The sequence below is a fragment of the Amblyraja radiata genome, chromosome 1 (genome assembly GCF_010909765.2).
Source record: "Amblyraja radiata isolate CabotCenter1 chromosome 1, sAmbRad1.1.pri, whole genome shotgun sequence".
Lineage (NCBI taxonomy): Eukaryota > Metazoa > Chordata > Chondrichthyes > Rajiformes > Rajidae > Amblyraja > Amblyraja radiata.
The window spans coordinates 167633848-167642244 of NC_045956.1; positions in this window are offsets into that span (position 1 = coordinate 167633848).

Consider the following 8397-nt stretch of genomic DNA (forward strand, 5'->3'; position numbering starts at 1 on the left):
CTCAAGTCCCTTTGCATGTCCGATTTCTGGCTTCTCTCCCCATTTAGAAAATAGTCTGCACCTTTATTCCTTCTACCAAAATGCATGACTCCACACTTTGCTACACTATATTCCATCTGCCACTTCTCTGCCCACTCTCCCAACCTGCCCAAGTCCTTCTGCAGAATCCATGCTTTCTCTACACTACCTGCCCCTCCACCTATCATCGTATCATATGCAAACTTGGCCACAAAGCCTTCAATCACATCAAAATAATTAATATCCAACGTGAAGAGTAGCGGCCCCAGCACCGACCCTTGCGGAGCTCCGCTAGTCACTGGCAGCCAACCAGAAAAAGCCGCCTTTATTGCCACTCTTTGCCTTCTGCCATCCAGCCAACCTGCTATCCATGCTAGTATCTTCCTTTTGATACCGTGGGCTCTCATCTTCTTTAGCAGCCTCAGGTGTGGCACCTTATCAAAGGCTTTCAGAAAATCTAGGTAAACAACATCCACTGACACTCCTTTGACCGTCCTGCTATTTTATTCCTCAAAGAATTCCCACAGATTCATCAGGCAAGATTTCCGCTTCACAAAACCATGCTGACTTTAGCCTATTTTATCATGAGCATCTAAGTACTCTGCAACCTCATCCTTTATAATGGGCTTGTCTCGTGTACCGAGGTACAGTGAAAAGCTTTTTTGTGGCGTGCTATCCAGGCAGCAGAAAGACTATACATGATTACAATTGAGTCATCAGTAGTATACAGATACAGAATAAAGGGAATAATGATTTGTGAGATTAAGAAGAACATTAGTTTAAGAGAGAGATGCTGCTGGAGTAACTCAACGGGTCAGGCAGCATCCTTGGAGCACATGGATAAACCAGCATCTGCAGTTCCTTATTTCTATGTCATGGGGTTTGAGACTTTGTTTTAAGGGTTCATGTGCCTAGTCTTGGTTGACAGCATAGTACAGTACCACATTGCTGCTGGAGGTTGTAGAAACCTGCATTATAAAGGCCATTTGGTCCATTGAACCAGTCCTAGCTCTTTGACAGGTTGCATCACAGCCTGGTTCGGCAACTTGAACGCCCGGAACATAGGAGACTACAAAAAGTGTTGAACACTGCCCGGTCCATCACGGCCACTCATCCCACCATCAAAAGGATCTATCGGAGGCAGCCAGAATCATGAAGGACCCTCACCACCCTGGCCATACTCTCATTTCGCTCCTCCCAATCGGGAAGAAAGTGTAGGAGTTTGTAACCTGTGACCTCCCGATTCAGGAGCAGCTTCTTCCCAACCTGTCAGCCTATTGAACACAACAAACTCCAACTGCGACAAACTACAAACTGTCTTGGTTGCATTAGGGACTTTGGGCTTTGTTTTGGTTTGCACTATATTGGGTTTTTATTCATTGAACATTGTTTAGTTTGTTTATTATGTTATTTATTGAGTACTCTATTTACAAACCACAGAAGGTACTTGCCACAGAAGGTAGTTGAGGCCAGTTCATTGGCTATATTTAAGAGGGAGTTAGATGTGGCCCTTGTGGCTAAAGGGATCAGGGGGTATGGAGAGAAGGCAGGTACAGGATACTGAGTTGGATGATCAGCCATGATCATATTGAATGGCGGTGCAGGCTCGAAGGGCCGAATGACCTACTCCTGCACCTATTTTCTATGTTTCTACACCTGTTGTGCAGGTAAGAATTTCATTGTTCTGTTTCGGTACACGTGCCAATTAAACACACTCCACTCGTGACTCCTGGACTTAAGGGCTTGTCCCACTTGCCGATTTTTTCGGCAACTGCCGGCATCATTGACTGATGTATCAGAACACCGAATAATACGCCGCGTGATGCGGCGAGACGTGGCGGCGACACGGCGTGATGACGTATGACGTGTAGTATTATTTCAAGTGTCGCAACATTTTTCTTGTCGCCGCTGGATTTTGAAATGTTCAAAATCTTTTGGTGACACTGATATGACGCCGAAAAAATCGGCAAGTGGGACTGGCCTTTTAGTCACTCTCCTGCTCTTCCCCCGATATTGTTACAGGTTTATCCACTTTTCCAGGCTGCATTGAATTCACTTTTGAAAATTGCCAGTGAATCCGGTTTCAATGCCTTTCCAAGCATTGCAACTTGGCAATATCAAGATTTACGAGGACATTGTATCTGAGATTTCAGGGTCTGAGCTAGATGTTGAGCAGGCTGGGTCTCTATTCCTTGGGGCGCAGGAGGATGAGGGGTGATCTTATAGAGGTGTATAAAATCATGAGAGGAATAGATCAGGTTGACGAACAGCATCTCTTGCCCAGAGTAGGGGAATCGAGGACCAGAGGACATAGGTTGAAGGTGAGGGGGAGAAGATTTAATAGGAATCTGAGGGGTAACTTTTTCACACAAAGGGTTGTGGGTGTATGGAACAAGCTAGGTGACACCCCGAATTAAATTTTTGTTCTGAAAGCATTGCTTTCTTTACCACCCTCCCTCCTCCACTTCCCCACTGACCACGAGGAAGTTTATAATGTCACGCGGATAAAGCTTGAATTCCACTTCAAGATGACCCTTCTGTTTCAGTGAAGTGCTGTAATCAGGACAGTGAATACAGAGAGACTAAAGCTAATGAATGGAATCTTTCAAAGACTTTCAGTCCCGGACCATGTGCCGAGAATATAAACCCGGATTCTCAGTCGTCTTAAAGAGCAACCTGCTCATGGTGGTTCAAAGAAGAGTAACTGATTTGTAGCTTGACAAGGCTGTGGGATCAAAATGCAGAGGCTTTAATATGTCTTGTACTGCCTTTGACTCTTTTGCATCTTTCTGTTTATCATCCTCCTTTCTTCTGAAGACATGCACTTCTAATGCATTTTCCCAGTCAGACGCAGCCAGACTCTGGAGACATCTTCATCATGTATAAAACCACGAGGGGGTGTACAAAATCGTGAGAGGAATAGATCGGGTGAGCGCACAGAGTCTTTTGCCTGGAGCAAGAGAATCATGAACCAGAGGACAAAGATTCATAGAGTTAAGGGCCGGTCCCACCAGCATGCGCCTGCATGCAGCAAGCGCGACCTAACGTGGTCGCTTGAGCCGTACGGCCTCGCGGGGCCGGTCCCACTTCGATCACCGGAACCGTATGGAGTTGTGCGGAGCTGGTCCCGACATCGCGCGGGGCTCCAAAAAAACTGACTGGGTTCAAAAATTCCGCGCAGCAACGGCCTGCCGGCCCGCAGCCACCTCGACGCCGTACGCCCGTCGGACTTCCTTCGAACTTCACGTCACTCACTCGACCTCCGTGCATACGGCGTCGAGGCGGATGCGGGCTTTAGGTCGCGCTTGCCGCATGGAGTCGCATGCTCGTGGGACAGGCCCTTAACACAGTGTGGAAACAGGCCCTTCGGCCCAACTTACCCACACCGATCAACATGTCTCATCGACACTAGACCCCCTTGCCTGTGTTTGGCCCATAGAGGTAATAGGAACCTGAGTGGTAACATTTTTACACAATGGGTATGGAACAGTGTACCTACAGTCAGGACAGTGTAACTATAGTGTGGTAGTTCAGATAGGTACTATTGCAATGTTTAAGAAGAATTTAGACAGGTGCTGGGATAGGTTAGGTTTAGAAGGATATGGGCCAAGCTCAGGCAGGTGGGACTAGTGTAGATGGGCATGTTGGTTGACATGAGCAAGTTGGGCCGAAGTACCTGTTTCCACACTGTATGACTCTGTGACTCTTTGACTGACTGTAGTTACTCTATTCTGACTGTAGTTACTCTATCCTGACTGTAGTTACTCTATCCTGACTGTAGTTATCTCTCTATCCTGACTGTAGTTACTCTATCCTGACTGTAGTTACTCTATCCTGACTGTAGTTACTCTATCCTGACTGTAGTTATCTCTCTATCCTGACTGTAGTTACTCTATCCTGACTGTAGTTACTCTCTCCTGACTGTAGTTACACTGTCCCTATTGTAGTTATATTGCCTTGACTGCGGTCACACTGTTCTGACTGTAAATACTTTGTTCTGACTGGAGTGACTGTCCTGACTGTAGCATTTGTTTAAAAACACAGAAACATAGAAAATAGGTGCTGGAGGTGGCCATTTGGCCCTTCGAGCCAGCACTGCCATTCATTGTGATAATGGCTGATCATTCCACAATTAGCAACCCGTGCCTGCCTTCTCCCCATACCCCTTGAATCCGCTAGCCCCATGAGGTCTATCTAACTTGTTCTGACTGTTCTTTCTGACTTGACTTCAATAAGTCTGTGACAGAGAGAAGATTGCAACCTTCACGTGGTCCACCCTGTATTGACGAAATGCAATCAACCTGGCATGCACAATCAAATAAGATCAAATAGAACAAGTTGTCCCTCAACTTTAGGCTGTGCACGCCATACGCAAGAAGACGAAGAAGAGAGTTTCCACTTTTAAGGTAAAATCAAATTTCCACCATCAATGGAAACTGCAGGATTCTCTCCGACCTGGAACTTGTGCAATCTGTGCAATCCCAGCAGAAAACCACAGGCTGCACCTTGAACTAAACATTATTCCCTTACACTGATAGTGGCTTGATTGTAATCATGTATTGTCTTTCCACCGACCGGTTTGCACACAGCAAAAGCTCTTCACTGTACATGACAATAAACTAAACTGAAACTGAACTGAACAGGTGAGTTTCAAACGCAGTTCTCTCGTCTCCTCTACCATTTCTCTTGCAATAGATGGACATCTTAAACCAGGCAGATTTGTTAATCACTAGTTTAATTTAGTTAATTTATTGTCACATGCACCAAGGTACAGTGAAAAGCATTTTTGTTGCGTGCTATCCAGCCAGTGGAAAGACATTAAAATGGAAAGACAACGGAAAGACTATTCATGACCATTCAAGCAGTCCACAATGTACAGATACACTGGGAATAACATGGATAAAGGGAATAATGTTCAGTATATGCTAAAGTCCAGTCATTTTCTTATAGAAACTTACAAAATTCTTAAGGGGTTAGATGCAGGAAGATTATACCCGATGTTGGGGAAGTCCAGAACTAGGGGTCACAGTTTAAGGATAAGGGGGAAATCTTTTAGGACCGAGATGAAAAAATCATTTTTTATACAGAGAGTGGTGAATCTGTGGAATTCTCTACCACAGAAGGTAGTTGAGGCCAGTTCATTGGCTATATTTAAGAGGGAGTTAGATGTGGCCCTTGTGGCTAAAGGGATCAGGAGGTATGGAGAGTAGGCAGGGATGGGATACTGAGTTGGATGATCAGCCATGATCATATTGAATGGCGGTGCAGGCTCGAAGGGCCGAATGGCCTACTCCTGCACCTATTTTCTATGTTTCTATGTTTCTATGTCCGATTAAAGATAGTCCGAGGATCTCCAATGTAGTAGATGGTCGGTCAGGACCGCTCTCTAGTCGGTGATAGGATGGTTCAGTCGCTGGATAACAGCCGTGAAGAAACTGTCCCTGAATCTGGAGGTATTCTTGGTTCTTTCAGCCAAGACAAAAATGCTGACTGCAAAGTTCAGAGCAACTGTTTATGTCGACTACTGGATCCAGGAAAGCCAATAGATTTCCCCCAAAAAGAATAGTATACGACCTGCAGTTTTTATTGAGGGTTCTCAAATTACATCATTTCCTGAGCTGCCACAGGTAGAGATTGCGTAACTAGAGGCACTGTCGGTTCCTCCTTCCCCTTAATGGTAAGAAGTCACGCCGTTACAGCACTTTGCACTTGTCTTTGTCTCCATGGAGCAGTCATGATCATAGACCCAATGTCCAGCCAGGCACTGATGCATCTGCCCATCATCTCATTAAGGTAGCTGAGGCTAACGTTGTTAGACTTTGTTTAATTATGCTGTAGCTCAAGCATGGCGCTCCTGGTCAATTTATATACCGGTGGTGAAAGATTTATTAAACAGAGCTGAGGTAGTCGGGTTGAGAAATGGTGACTTTATTTCCTGCACTTCTGCAATATGATCCCTCTATTTTCCTTCAGTTTTTGGTTATGATTTGCACTCCCGCTCCGCTCTGTCTACACGTTGGTCACCCAGCTGATTCAGACACACTGCTACAGTCTATGCACTCCAGTAATTTAGTGTCCTTCTCCAAAACGGTTTCATGTTGCCATGCCGATCCCCATGTTTAAAGTAAAATGTGAGGCAGTGAAGTTCAGAGTTCACTTGTCTCACACAGTCAATATAAGAGTTTCAATATTGTACATATTACATGTGTGCATCGGCATAAATTATACAATATACAATATGCCAACATATTGCTGAATCGTTAGACTCATACACTCGGCCTGTACTCGCTAGAATTTAGAAGATTGAGGGGGCATCTTATAGAAACTTACAAAATTCTTAAGGGGTTGGACAGGCTAGATGCAGGAAGATTGTTCCCAATGTTGGGGAAGTCCAGAACAAGGGGTCACAGTTTAAGGATAAGGGGGAAGTCTTTTAGGACCGAGATGAGAAAAACAGAGAGTGGTGAATCTGTGGAATTCTCTGCCACAGAAGGTAGTTGAGGCCAGTTCATTGGCTATATTTAAGAGGGAGTTAGATGTGGCCCTTGTGGCTAAAGGGATCAGGGGGTATGGAGAGAAGGCAGGTACAGGATACTGAGTTGGACGATCAGCCATGATCATATTGAATGGCGGTGCAGGCTCGAAGGGCCGAATGGCCTACTCCTGCACCTATTTTCTATGTTTCTATGTTAACTATAGGAAACAAACTCTAATCCATATTTACTCAAAATGCTGGAGTAACTCAGGCAGCCTCAGGCAGCTTCACTGGAGAAAATGAATAGGTGACGTTTCAGGTCGGAACTCTTCTTTTCGACCCGAAACGTCATCTATTCCTTTTCTACAGAGATGCTGCCTGACCCGCTGTGTTACTCCAGCATTTTGAATTTGTTTTCAGTATAAAAAAGCTTCTGCAGTTCTTTCCTACCCAATTTATGCGTTTCCTGTTTTGAATCAATGGCTGCATCTAAATTATTAGGCACTATTATTAGTCTGAAATAGACAAAATTATTTATTACTTGCAATGTTACATACCAAAAATAGGTCCACTTTTCAATGCTTCATTGATTGTCAATTGAGACATCCCGAGGATACAAAAGGAAGATAGGTTCCATAACAACATTTAAAATACATTTGGACAGGTCCATGGATAGAAAATGGATAAATGGGTCTTTTTTAGAAACATAGAAACATAGAAAATAAGTGCAGCTGGGGGCCATTCGGCCCTTCGAGCCAGCACCACCATTCATTGTGATCATGGCTGATCGTCCCCTATCAATAACCCGTGCCTGCCTTCTCCCCATATCTCTTGACTCCACTAGCCCCTAGAGCTCTATCTTACTCTCTCTTAAATCCATCCAGTGACTTGGCCTCCACTGCCCTCTGTGGCAGGGAATTCCATAAAGTCACAACTCTCTGGGTGAAAAAGCTTTTTCTCACCTCAGTCTTAAATGGCCTCCCCTTTATTATAAGATTGCGGCCCCTGGTTCTGGACTCGCCCAACATTGGGAACACTTTTCCTGCATCTAGCTTGTCCAGTCCTTTTATAATTTTATATGTTTCCATAAGATCCCCCTCATCCTTCTAAACTCCAGTGAATACAAGCCTAGTCTTTTCAATCTTTCCTCATATGACAGTCCCGCCATCCCAGGTATCAATCTCGTGAACCTACGCTGCACTGCCTCAATCACAAGGATGTCCTTCCTCAAATTAGGGGACCAAAACTGTACATAATACTCCAGATGTGGTCTCACCAGAGCCCTATACAACTGCAGAAGAACCTCTTTACTCCTCTACTGAAATCCTCTTGTTATGAAGGCCAACATTCCATTAGCTTTCTTCACTGCCTGCTGTACCTGTAAGCCAACTTTCAGTGACCGGTTTACAAGGACGCCCAGGTCTCGCTGCACCCCCCCCCTTACTTAACCTAACCCCATTGATATAATAATTTTTAGATGGGGGTGTCTTGGTCAGCATATACAAGTTGGACGAAGGGCCTTTTTCACTCCATGACTCTATGTTTGTTGGTGCTGGTATACTTTAGGAGCCGGCGTGCTTTGTAACTTTGTCAGCGCCTTAGTTGGCCGCTATTTGTATACATTGCGTATGCAAGTAAAGAATTTCACAATGCCTTGTCACATGTGACAATAAAATACTCCATTCCATTTCATTCCAATTGTAAAATGACTTCTCGTCATTATAAAATTACGCATTAGACCATTCCTTAATGTGTACTCTGGTCCTCCGGTGAGACATGGAGTTAACAATTTTGGATTAAATGTAGATTAGAATATGTATACGGCCTGTTGCTACTGCTGCTTCAGACCGTAGTTTAGTTTAGTTTAGTTTATTGTCACGTGTACCAAGGTACAGCGAAAAGCT